This window comes from Crassostrea angulata, chromosome 2, assembly GCF_025612915.1.
Source record: "Crassostrea angulata isolate pt1a10 chromosome 2, ASM2561291v2, whole genome shotgun sequence".
Classification (NCBI taxonomy): domain Eukaryota; kingdom Metazoa; phylum Mollusca; class Bivalvia; order Ostreida; family Ostreidae; genus Magallana; species Magallana angulata.
Window position 1 is genome coordinate 63,108,396 of NC_069112.1, and position 13,564 is coordinate 63,121,959.

The 13,564-nt window shown below is 33.5% G+C and overlaps 1 pseudogene; it reads left to right on the top strand.

The window, feature by feature from the left end:
• The first annotated feature begins 5,160 nt into the window (after nucleotides 1-5,160).
• On the top strand, nucleotides 5,161-6,201 carry LOC128172789 (uncharacterized; annotated as a pseudogene).
• The last annotated feature ends 7,363 nt before the right edge of the window (nucleotides 6,202-13,564 follow it).

The following is a 13,564-nucleotide window of genomic DNA, read 5'->3' on the forward strand; positions in this document are numbered from 1 at the left end:
CTGACTCAGGAACACGTTGCGATGTAAATATGTGATAGGTTATACATAATTATTAACTTTAATGAAATAATTAGATTTATTTCATGGAGAACTTTGTAATTTTCTGAAAGTTTATACATTCTTGAGTAGTACAAAAATACTGCAACCGATTGGAAATTTTTTTTAAGTCGGATTTTTGATAAGATGCGCCCTACTGTCGCTTAAATTAAAATGTGTTTTTTCAACGAGTAGCCGAGGCAAATCAACGTATGTGTCGGTATATTGTTTTACAAATAAGTCTCTACATATGCCATAGCAAGTGTTCACAACCTCTACTTGAAACTTATACTACAGTTAACATTGGTTTTTGAATTACTTTATTAATTCAAAAAGAAAGGTAATTCATAACCATGCATTGTACTAGTAATATAACGACATATAATAACGTATTCAATCATAATGTTCGTGTCACTTTCAGATATGCAACATTGGGCGTATACGGCGTTTCCTCCCAAATGAAACCTGCAAAACCATATTCAACGCTGAAATCACTGCAAGATTGGACTATGGGTCTGCTACCTTCATGGAGTTGCAAACATACACTCGGGAGAATACAACGTGTCCACACCGCAGCAGTCATTGTTACGAGAACAGACATCTATCACCCTCTATCCTGGCAGATCTCTATTGGCCAATCTGTACTTTCGCACGCAGTTCAAAATACTTACGTATTCATACAAATCGCTGCACGGACTAGCTCCATCATATACCAAGAACTTTAAATTTGAATATAAACCCCATCAGATCACTGCGATGTGTGCCTCCTTAATTCGGACAAAGACGTACGGAGAACGCCAGCTTAGCACTTGTGGAATGATCTCCTGACGAAATTAAACAGGCTCTATCTGAACATCTTTAAAAACACTTAAAGGGGCATGGTCACGATTTTGGTCAAATTTTATTTTTCTGTTTTTAGGTCTTTCCACCTTTCAGGTGAAAGACCTCTTGTTTTCTTTATGTTTTTTATTTTTCTTCTTCTTCTTTTGTTATTAGAGTTATCCAAACAATATAAATTTTATGTAATTGCTCATTAAAAGTTATGATAGCAATTGACCCTGTGTCAAAGAACTCCCAGAACATACAGAGTTATTGCCCTTTGAGAAGGAAATGCTTGTTATCGCTACTCCTCTGAAACCATAAGAGATAGATATTTGGAATTTTTACCAATGTCTTCATTACACTTAGGGGGTTCTTCAATCTATGCATACTCAAAAGATCTAAGGCCCCCTTCTAGCAGTTATTGCCCCTGAAAGTATTGAAACTTTAATATAATCACTTTATACTTTTTTATTGTCTATCATAGAGAGTTCTGACCACTTGGAATAGAAGCGTCTACCTTGGCCGAACAAAATGACATAAAGGTCAAAGGTTATGGTCATTTGGATGTCGGTTAATGAATGAATTTTCATATAATTTAATATACAGAATTATAATAATGGTTTCAATAGCTTGCTGGATTGCGCAATAAGGTATTCAATTGGGTCAGCCAGGTATCAAAGGAAGTCCTGGTGGTTACTCAAGTGGAACTTGTTAGCCTGTAGAACACTCTCTTCTATTGTTAGTTTTACTGTTTATATGATTGTGTAAAAAAATATCACCTAGGCTCAGTTTTGTTCATAGTGGAAAAAATTCAGAAAAGTAATTCAATAAATATTAACGATATATACAACATGGAATTCTTAAAAATGGCTTGAAAATTTAAAAAAATCTCTTTAAAAATCATTTATCATTTTATGGCTTTGCGGTTTTCCCATTTTATAGCACAACATGTATCATAGGTGTGATAATTTTTAACCGGGTTTTCCAACGGAAAAATCCGGTTATTAAAATGGTGAAAATGGCGGGCGGGCGGGCGGCTGCCAAAAGGGTACCCTCATTGTACGGATAACTCCTCCTACAGTTTTCAAGATAGGAAGTTGTTCTTTTGCAGATCAATTGTACATATATCAGAGGTGTGCATATTGCTAGGATTTTGATTTCCGATAATTTATCGAAAAAATACCAGCTTCTGAACTTAGTCATTTTTTGGCAAAATATTGCATATAGGGTACCCTCATTGTACGGATAACTCCTCCTACAGTTTTCAAGATAGGAAGTTGTTCTTTTGCAGATCAATTGTACATATATCAGAGGTGTGCATATTGCTAGGATTTTGATTTCTGATAATTTATCGAAAAAATACCAGCTTCTGAACTTAGTCATTTTTTGGCAAAATATTGCATATAGGGTACCCTCATTGTACGGATAACTCCTCCTACAGTTCTCAAGATAGGAAGTTGTTCTTTTGCAGATCAATTGTACATATATCAGAGGTGTGCATATTGCTAGGATTTTGATTTCCGATAATTTATCGAAAAAATACCAGCTTTTGAACTTAGTCATTTTTTGGCAAAATATTGCATATAGGGTACCCTCATTGTACGGATAACTCCTCCTACAGTTTTCAAGATAGGAAGTTGTTCTTTTGCAGATCAATTGTACATATATCAGAGGTGTGCATATTGCTAGGATTTTGATTTCCGATAATTTATCGAAAAAATACCAGCTTTTGAACTTAGTCATTTTTTGGCAAAATATTGCATATAGGGTACCCTCATTGTACGGATAACTCCTCTTACAGTTTTCAAGATAGGAAGTTGTTCTTTTGCAGATCAATTGTACATATATCAGAGGTGTGTATATTGCTAGGATTTTGATTTCCGATAATTTATCGAAAAAATACCAGCTTTTGAACTTAGTCATTTTTTGGCAAAATATTGCATATAGGGTACCCTCATTGTACGGATAACTCCTCCTACAGTTCTCAAGATAGGAAGTTGTTCTTTTGCAGATCAATTGTACATATATCAGAGGTGTGCATATTGCTAGGATTTTGATTTCCGATAATTTATCGAAAAAATACCAGCTTTTGAACTTAGTCATTTTTTGGCAAAATATTGCATATAGGGTACCCTCATTGTACGGATAACTCCTACAGTTTTCAAGATAGGAAGTTGTTCTTTTGCAGATCAATTGTACATATATCAGAGGTGTGCATATTGCTAGGATTTTGATTTCCGATAATGTATGAAAAAAATACTAGCTTTCGAACTTAGTCATTTTTTGGCAAAATGTTGCATATACATGTAGGGTACTCCATTTCACTGGATAAGGGTTGACATGGATTATGGATACAGTTTACATAAAAGAAAACCCGGTTTGCTGTCACATTGACAGCTTTTCACTTGTTTGTATACCTTATTGAGCAATCTAGCAATTCATTAAAAATATTAAGGTGGAAAGACCTCTAATTGTTATTATTTGCAATGCTTTAGGAATGCATTTCTAATGATCAAATGAAATTTGGGTGCCAGTCGTTGAGTTTTAAGCAAGATACAGGGCTCACAATTCTTCGTCATGTAAACGCTGCCCTGTTTTTGTTTACATAGGTTCAATATACCAGTAAAAAAATCTTTTTAAAGCTGGTTTGTCTATCTTATTATTCATTTAAAGCATAAATAAACAGTTCCTAACGATTTTCAAATTTTGGTTGCCTATTAAAAATGCCTTACTTAAGCATTGTAAACATTAAAATCGAAAAAAAATGTTTGACCTCTAAAGGGGCATGGTCACGATTTTGGTCAAAAATTATTTGTTTGATTAATGTTTACAATGCTTCATTAAGGCATTTTTAATAGGCAACCAAAATTTGAGTATGATTCGTTGAGTGATAAGCGAGTTACAGAGCTGATAATTCTTTGCTATGTAAACATTGCTTTTGTTTACATTTTGAATGTTGAAGAATAAATTCAAGCTTTATACCTAAAATGAATGTGTTAAACGGTAGGAGCTGTTTATTTATGCTTAAGATGAAATCGTTACCATGCCCCTTTAAAAACACACTTTTAAAAAATACATGTAACTTTTTAATTTCATTTCATTCTTGTTTAACAGGAACATTTCCCCCCGGACTTGCTTACTCCATAACACTTATTCTTTATCTTTTTAAATATAAATTGTTATTGTTTATCTACTGTTCTTAAAGTATATTTCATATGATGTCAATTCCTAATAATGTACAGCGCTTAAGAGAAGTCTTTGAATTAGATTTAGCTCTTTATTAATGTTCTATATCATTACTATTAGCATTATGCAATAGAAAAATGTTAATTAATACAAATAGACCATAATGTAGAAAACACCACAGTGTAAAGGCCTATTGATATTGTTCTGTTTCTTTTTATTTTTATTTTTCTTCCGTAAGCAAAAATGATTTTTTGTTTCGCGACTTATCGAAACGCTTTCATTCACGTCTTACTGCTTTCGGAAAATGATGAGGGCATTTGACCCTGCGTCTTAAAAACACCTCGCGTTTAGATACCATTGACGCGTGCACGTAAAAGTTTGTTATCGCTACTCCTCTGAAGCCGCGACACTTGCAAGTTGCAAACCTTCGCGGATGATGTCGGTCTGAAGTGTAGTTGAATCTCTCTGAAAGACAGAAGGTTTTGCAGTCTCCTCTTAGAACGACTGCCTCTCCAATTTTTTAATTTTCATGAAAAAAAAATGTAACGACTAAAGGTAGAGCCGCGAAACCACTGGCGATGGCTTCGAGGAACTTTTTGGCTGCACCAAAGGTCAAGGTCAAAGGTCAAGGTCAGCTTGGATCGGTAAAGCTATTGTCCAGGGGGAAAAGACAATAGCAAATGTTTCATCTTTCAAAAAACAATCCATTGAAAAACTCTTTCCCATAAAGTGTTTTAAAATATTTAACGCAACGTACCATCAAACCTATGGATTTGAGCTCAAGGCGGATACCACGGTGTGTAACGTTATGTTAACATATTTCTTACCTCTGTAAAATTAGTATCTTCAATCAATACGATAATTGCAGGTAAATAGCAGATCAATGACAAATATTTTTACATACCCTGAAAGTATTTAAATGGAAAAATTTTATTTCAACATTTTTAAAACTATATTATAGCACACACACACACACACACACACACACACATATATATATATATATATATATATATATATATATATATATATATATATATATTGTAGATTATGGACACAAACTTTTCTCTCTCTGAGGCAGAGGAGGCCCTCCGCAATAGCTTTACAAACCCACCCATGCTGAGCATGGAGGACACCGCCTCGATATCAAATGGGATACGAATAGCACTCTCTCCAGTTGCCATAACGACTGTAATTGCATTACATTTTTTTTTTGCTGTTTATAAGACTTATAATATTGCATTTCATTATTAAGCGTAAACCTTTGTGCATCCTCAGGTGGGAGAGGCGTCAACAACATCCTACGGGGCTCAGCGGAGAGAGCTCCGTCTCTCCTATGAGAAACGGACGTGTGTCTTAACGTTATGGGGAGACAAGGCCATCAATTTTAGCCTCAGAAACTCTACACAATAAAATGCATCGTCCCCACACACGAATTTAACCATCAACGCTGTTACAATTCCACACCGGACACCACCTTTGAAGTAATTCAAATTTTGAATGTTACTACTGTTATAAACAGTTAATATTTAATCAGGAAAGTTAATTCTAAATATACATGACCTTTTTGATTCACAATTCATTATCTAAGAATTCTGTGTCTAAAACAAATCAGTCGAAAATAAAATCGAAGACAACTTAAACAGTATTTATTGAAAACTAGCTGGCACGCTAATGAATAAACCCTTAGTATTTGTTTCAACTGTTTACATGCAGTATTTATAGCATTCTTTGAGATTATAAGATTTCTCTTTGATTTGTCATTATGTTTGGTAGGTTTATAATACATTAATCTGTATATTTAAACAAATGTATATATCTAACATCTTATTCATCATTTCTCCCTTGAAAACTCATTAATATTTTTTAATCATTTTATTTCAACATGATATTTTTAATAATATTCAACATGATTTACTTCCTTTAGATCATTGAAGAAGCCCTCGAAGTTCAGGACTTCGAAGGAGTGGTAGAGAGCGTATCTTTTGAAAGGTAATGAATTATAAATAAGAAAAGATGATCATATCCTAAGACATTAACCGTTCCTAAAAAATATTACCGTCAATTAGATTGTAAATCATTTTATGTTTGAAACTTTTAAACAACCATTTGAAGAACCTTAAACCTTATAATCCGAATGATTCTTGATACGACTTAACAAAGCCTTAAGTTTAATATTTTTCCGAAAATAAAATTTCAGTCAAATCACTTTTTTTGCAACTAAAATAAATCAGTATATAAAAACTGAATTAATGGAAAAATGGAAGACAATTAAGTTCTTGATGTTAAATTAAAGGAACAAGAAAGTAAATTATGAAAAATCAATAATCAAGTACTTAAGAGCATGTCTACGAGAAAACCATGCAAAAGGTGGTGGGAGCAAGGTTCTCTGATCAACTTCATATTTTGTGTGTAACAATGTGCATCTATATGAATTAATTTGCCACACAATTTTTTTTGATGTGGTCAGTCTAAACTTGGTTCTGCAGCACTGTTACTAAAAATAGCATTTTGACCCTTTTAAGATTAAAATTTTGTATAATTTACCAAATTAATGTTAAGAATTCTGAGTTTAGTTTATATATGAATTCAAAAAGTCATTTAGAGTTAACACTAACAAGGTACACTTGTGTAATTCATATTGTAAGAATTCCTATATATTCTTTCTGTTGAGTGCAGATAGGTCACGAATCTGGCATGTTTCCAACTTTTTGTAAAATTGTAAAAATATACATTTTTTAAATGCTTAAAAGTCAGAAAATGGCACTTTAAATTCACTAAATCTGTTTCTAGTTATAAAAGGACATTTATCTTTACAATATATCAAAAATCTGTCTTTGGACTCTCAATAATATTGCAAATATATTGTCTTAAAGTTGGACATTTTTCTACTTTTAAAACTCTCCAGAATCTGTAGTTTGGCATAAGCTTTACATTGTAACATGTATATTATGGGGAAAAAACCAGATATATTCGCGAGCCAAACAATATTTTACTGAACTGAAGGATTGCTTCAACACATTTCAGTTTTTTTTTTAAATCAATGCCATTAAAACACGAGAAATCATGGGAAAATGGGAATTTGAATATACATGTAAGCTGAATTGGACTTATTTGCCAGTGCTACACATTCACTGGCGTCGGAAGCAAATTGAAAGTGGGGGGGGGGGGGGGGGGGGGGGGCTTGACTAATTCTTAGAAATATTGGGGGAAAAAAACTAATTCCCCAAATCATGGAAATCCTAATCCGTGGGGGGGGGGGGGGGGGGGGGTATACCTATACAAATCTTACCTACCAAAATGTTTTTCCCCAAATCATGAAATTCCTAATCCGGGGGGGGGGGGGGGGGGGGGGGGGGGGACTAGTATGCCTGTGACTCCAACTTTTCAATCTTTCAAGTAGGAACAATTATCTTTACTGCTAGAAAAAGTGGTGGGGGGGGGGGGCTGAATCCTCTTTGATGCTATGTTCATAATGTTTAGGTCTAACTTTGCAGAAAAAGTGGGGGGGTGCTAAGCCCCCCCCCCCCCCCCCCCCCCCCCCCCCCCGGTTCCGACGCCTATGACATTAAGACAAGCAGAGTGCCCATTAGATACACAAATGAATAATTACAGGGGCAAAACTACAAAATTCAAAGTACTGAAATACTTAGAGCCGGGCTCTTTTGGTGTGTAATTTTACATATTGTTTACCACAGATTGACAATCTCTCCTCTCTCTCTCTCTCTCTCTCTCTCTCTCTCTCTCTCTCTCTGTGCATGTATTATGTATTGATCATTTCATTTTTTATACTTGAACTAGTGATTTTTTAATTCAGGAAGTAGGACCAAATTTCACCCCCCCCCCCCAAAAAAAAAACCAAGCAAACAAACAAAAACAAAAAACAAAAGGATCACCTCCATGAAAAAATGATTTAACATATCTTTGTTGAATTTAACAGAATGTTTTTAAAAATGTGGAAGTGGTGTGGTATCAATTGCCAATGAATATCCATCACATTAAATGATCATAGAATAAGGTAGATTTGGTAATTATTTTTGTCCGACAGTATAAAGGATTGAACTTTTATTGTTTGAGGGGTAGAGGAACCCGATATCAAGCCTGAAAAAATGTTAATAAAAATATGATACATCATAAATTACACTTAAAATTAGTAAATATCAGCAGAATATCAGCGTAATATAATATAGAGACCATTTTATTAGCATTTCATTTTTTCAATTTTTTTTAATCACAAGACAATAAGAGAGTGTAAAAATTTTGACTTTTTTATTAGACTGCTTCATAACTTCTTATGATGGGTTATAATTAAATAACATCCCAAATAACAATCCCACAAAAACAAGTTATGATGTCTATTTTAATATTTGGGATAACTTTTTTATACTGGTAGTTTATGTTTGTATTCATCTGTGGTTTTCGCAGGTTGAGATCCCCGGGGGAAAGGGTAACCTAACACCTCATTTTTTCCTTTACACCTATATTTTAATTTCAAGAAAAGATACAAACTTTAATTTTTTCCAAGAGGAGATCAATTGCTAATAGAGAGGTAGGGAGTAGACCTCTCTATTAATTTCAGATGTACTTACTGTGTTACATTCTCAAGAACTTAAAAAACCCTGGCCCCCTCCCCGTCATTTCAAGATTCCATGAAGTCTAACCTTAACATCTAAAGGGTTATTTTTAGATGGCCAGTGAAATGTACACGAATAGAAATGTGATGTCTATTGCAACAGACTCCGATGATAACGATGAAAAATTGCACGAGGCATTCCTTGTGAATTCCGAATTTTTTCAACATAGAAAGAATAATCTTAGCGTGACCAGGCTACGCTCAGGTCATACCCCATTATAAATTAAATCTTTGTAAGAAATCAGTTCTCGTTTTTGTGGATTTTTTCGAGTGAAATATGATAATCTGTGAATGAGATTATCTTGGAAAATTTCCCCTTCATCTATTTTAATTGTACTTCTATCACAAGTTTGTATATTTTGATTAAAATTCGTCCAAATGTGCTGGTTAATTATATCGGGACAGAAAATAGCAGTTTATAGACTAGATACAAGTCTCCATCAAACTTCAATATGTATGTGATATAGTGAATAACACTAACAAGATGGGGCAATTTTTGTGCAATTAAAATCATTCAATATCATAACATATATTAACAACACTCACAGCATTTCTCAATACTTACACATGTAGCCTGAACTTGAACTTGTATAGCTTTGTCAACATTCTGACTAGTTTACCTTCTCTACAGAAGAGCGCAAAAGGGGAGACAATTCTAACAGTAGTAATGAAATGCAAATGTAATGAAAAAGAATTCTATGAGAAACAATGATATCCACTAATTTTTTTTTAATTAAAAGCAAAATAGGGTGTTTTTTTTTCATGTTTAATTACAAATATTGACTTCAGTGGATTAAAATCACTTGTAAAATAAAATTTCAAAAACCAAAAATTTTTTATTTTATTTGAAAATTGGATGTTTTTGTTAATTTATTACTTTTTAGTCCTTGAGAGTCCAAAGATGGATTTTATATATTTGTAACATTACATCAAACAGTTTCTTATTAACACAAAATTTCAAAAAATAATATGCCATTTTCTGAGAAATTCTTTCTGAAAAATTGACAAAAATGTATAATTATCATTTCTTGGCATCCTGCCAACATTTACACCCTTGGGACTTCATGGTGTAAATAGATATATGAAAAAAAATATGCAACGATTAAAGGTTTGAACTTCCTCTTTAAGAATATAGTCTTATTTGTTTCAAACATTGTTTATACATTTTGTAATTAATTACTGAATTTGACAATTTTTCTCTTAACTTTTTTAGATTTTAGAGGCTAATTAACCAGAATGCAATACTGGCCGTTACTATAAATAGAAACATCCAGTGCAAAAACAAACATCATATATCTGACTCTAGATGGGTATCCTTTAAATCTATGATAAAATTCTGTTCATTCTTGAGACTTGCTGCCGCAGCTTTTTTCCATATTTGCATGGTTTTCTCGTAGACATGCTCTTAATAGTTAAACAAACAAACTCTCAAACTTGTGTCACTGGTGACAATGAGGATTTAATTACGAGCAGGCTTCATTATGAGGCGATAATCACTGAAGTATATACATTCCCTTCCAATGATCATGAACGCTGAAATTACCAACAAAATTCAAAGGTGAATTTTTATCAATTCATAAACACCTCAAAATCACACTGAGATTTTATTCATCAATTTTGCAATCTATTAGATATGAAATATGATAGTTATTATGGATGGACCGGCTATCTTGAAAGCTACAAATGGTGTATTTGAACTAAAAAAAATGCTTAAGACTACATTATATATTATATACACATGAATAAATGTATTAACAGGAAATTTTCATTTGGGCGAAATGTCTAATACATGGGAGGATGTGTCAATAAATTTGGGCCGACCTGTCACGGTTGAGGTTCAACTTCCATGGACCGAGGTGTCTTTGTTTTTAGATGTCTCTGTAGGACATCGCAATTTTAACGATAGAACATTTATCTAACACAATCTGTGGTATATCATTGTTTGTGAATACACTAAGTGCTAACAATAGTCAAAAGACCTTAATTTGTATTTTGTAACTAATTCTTTTTTTAACACATAAACTCTGGTATTGTTTGCTTAAATACAGTATTTGGCCATAAATGAGTTTGCAATATCACCGACGTTTTCTTTGCAGCTTTGTAGCATGTAGATAAGCAGAACCAAATGAATTTGAATTTGATATACCGGAAAATTATGCTCGTCATGCATACCATATTAAAGCTTTTCTTGTAGATATACGGCATAATAAAGCTTGAAGAGGTAAACCGTTGTACGGTTTCTTTATTCATGACATTAGGGGGTCGCATAGTAAACGTTTAATCGAATTGCTACATGTAACTCAGTCAGAATTAAAAGTTCCTGATTCGAAATTATGAATATACCGAGCCCGATGTGTATATATTCCCAGCGACAATGAAATAAACTGAGTTTATGTTTCAAATTTTTCTAAATTTCTAAATTATATTTCTTGTCGTTTTTTATTTAAATATCCGCCCGATGTTTACAAGAAATATGAGAAGAAATACATTATTTGGTCAATAGAAACTTTACAATCCTTGGTACCGTAGTTTCACTCTGCTTTGTACAATACTGAGTTTTTGTATTAAATAAATTGACTCTTTTATTACATCTGACTGTTAATATTTATTATTAATAATTAAACACAGTTTTAGCTTCTTAAAACACTGAATATGTTTTCATTAAACAGTATCAAAGCGAAAATTTAATCGCAATGGAAATATATAATTTCACTACGATAAAAACCTGTAATTAATGAGTTATTTAAATAATAGATCGTAATTATGAGCTTCTGACAAGAGGTGATTTTAGCCGATCTCCTGACAAGGATTTGACCAAGGTCATATTCGATAAGAAAAGAAAAAAAATCAACACCCTCCTGAAGAGTCAACTTGCAGGGCTCGACATTAACGCTTGTCCGCTTGTCCGGTACCAGTTAAAAAAATATGCGGACAAGTGAATATTGCTGGCCACTTGTCCGACTGGACAAGTGCATTTTTTATGTAAAGAAGTCTCCAACATTTTAAAAAGAAAAGAAAGTTTTGTGATAAGTTTATCCGTAGTCTCGTTATAAGTTTATCGATTAGTTATTTTGAATTTCGATCCCGACATCAAATTGCAATGCAATTGAGTTACTCTTGATCGGGATTGACGTTCACTAATTTCAAACAACTTTCAAGGTGTGGATCTTAGTTCTTACAAAGTACCAAACACATATGTTAAGAAAAAGAAAGGAAGAAAAGGTAGCAAAGATAAAGGATTATGGAAAGAAATGTAACTTATTTTAGGTTTCATTCATCATTGATAGACTATGATGACTTTCCATGTTTAGTTTAAAAAACAGCTGAGAAATCAATATAACAGTTACATGTATTTTTAAACCTGATGCTGAATTTAAAATGTCTTGTAATTTGAAATGACAAAGCTACAGCTGACAAATCATGTTTAATGTTACAGTATATGGAACAAATACATGTACATATAGGAAAGACACTTTAAGTTTCCATTTAAAAAGTCAGGTTATTAATTATAGCTAGAGTAATCAATAAATGATTTTATTTTAGTAATAGAGTACTGTAGTTTTCAAGTTGACAATATTTGATCTTTAATATTGAAAATTTTTCGGACAAGTGAAGTTGAAGTTCGGACAAGTAAATGTTTTGGTCACTTGTCCGAATGGACAAGTAGGAAAAAAAGTTAATGTAGAGCCCTGACTTGGTCATCAATCCGTGGTCTTCAAAGACATTAAGTATCCACGGGATTTCCATGGCGATTTAGTGCATTTGGGAACGGTCGGATTAGATAGTGCATCGGGAATGAAGAGATACTTTTATCGAGTCCGGCGTTTGTTTGTTTCCTTTCGACTTTAGCATGAATAGAAATGTACGTACTTGCGAGTTTCATAAAGGAAATGGAATCCCCACAACGGCATTATAAACTCATCTGACCACAGGTGCTTGTGGACTGGACCGTGCACTACCCCCCCCCCCCCCCCTTTTTTTTATATTTTTTTTTCAAAAATTTTTTTTATTTCTTTTATTAATTATCATTAACAACCCCTTATATATGTCTCCAGCCGAAAAATAAAAGAAATATCACGACTTGGTAGCATTTTATAATCACACTCGTTTCCCCTTTATATATAAAGAGAGAAGGTAAGCAACTCCCGTTTGTTTACATTAAGGTACCACCTGGGAAATTCAAACGATTACTATATCAAAAATCGCTATACCTTTGGTGTCTTCTATTTTTCTCACTTCCACACATATCCTTCTACTTGAAGACACATATAAATTAGCACGCTGAACCGTAATCTATCCAATTAATAAACATTTGTCACTCGCGACCACGATAATTTGAAACGTTCCAATTAGAAGCTACGGAAGTTAGCTGCAAAGCGACATCTATGCTAAGAACGATAACTCGTCTCGTGTTCCGAATGTCATTGACTTAACGGTAACGCACGAGAGGCCAAAAAAAGTTCGGGAAAAGTTTTAGCGCAATATTTAAGAAAATGGATGTAGATCAATTGTTTACCTTTCAAGCAGTAATTAATGGCCATAACTTGGTCATCACTGGCCAAGCTGGGACAGGCAAAACATACATAACAAAAAAATTGCAAAACACATTAGGTATACTAAAAATTGCAACACATTACCAGGATTTGAAAGCCCAGACACTTCATAGGTGGGCTGGCATAGAAGACGGCAGATATTCAAATGCTGAAATTTTGCATTTAATCTAAAACTTTTCCCGAACTTTTTTTCGGGCCTCTCGTGCGTTACCATTAAGTCAATGACATTCGGAACACGAGACGAGTTATCGTTCTTAGCATAGATGTCGCTTTGCAGCTAACTTCCGTAGCTTCTACTTGGAACGTTTCAAATTATCGTGGTCGCGAGTGACAA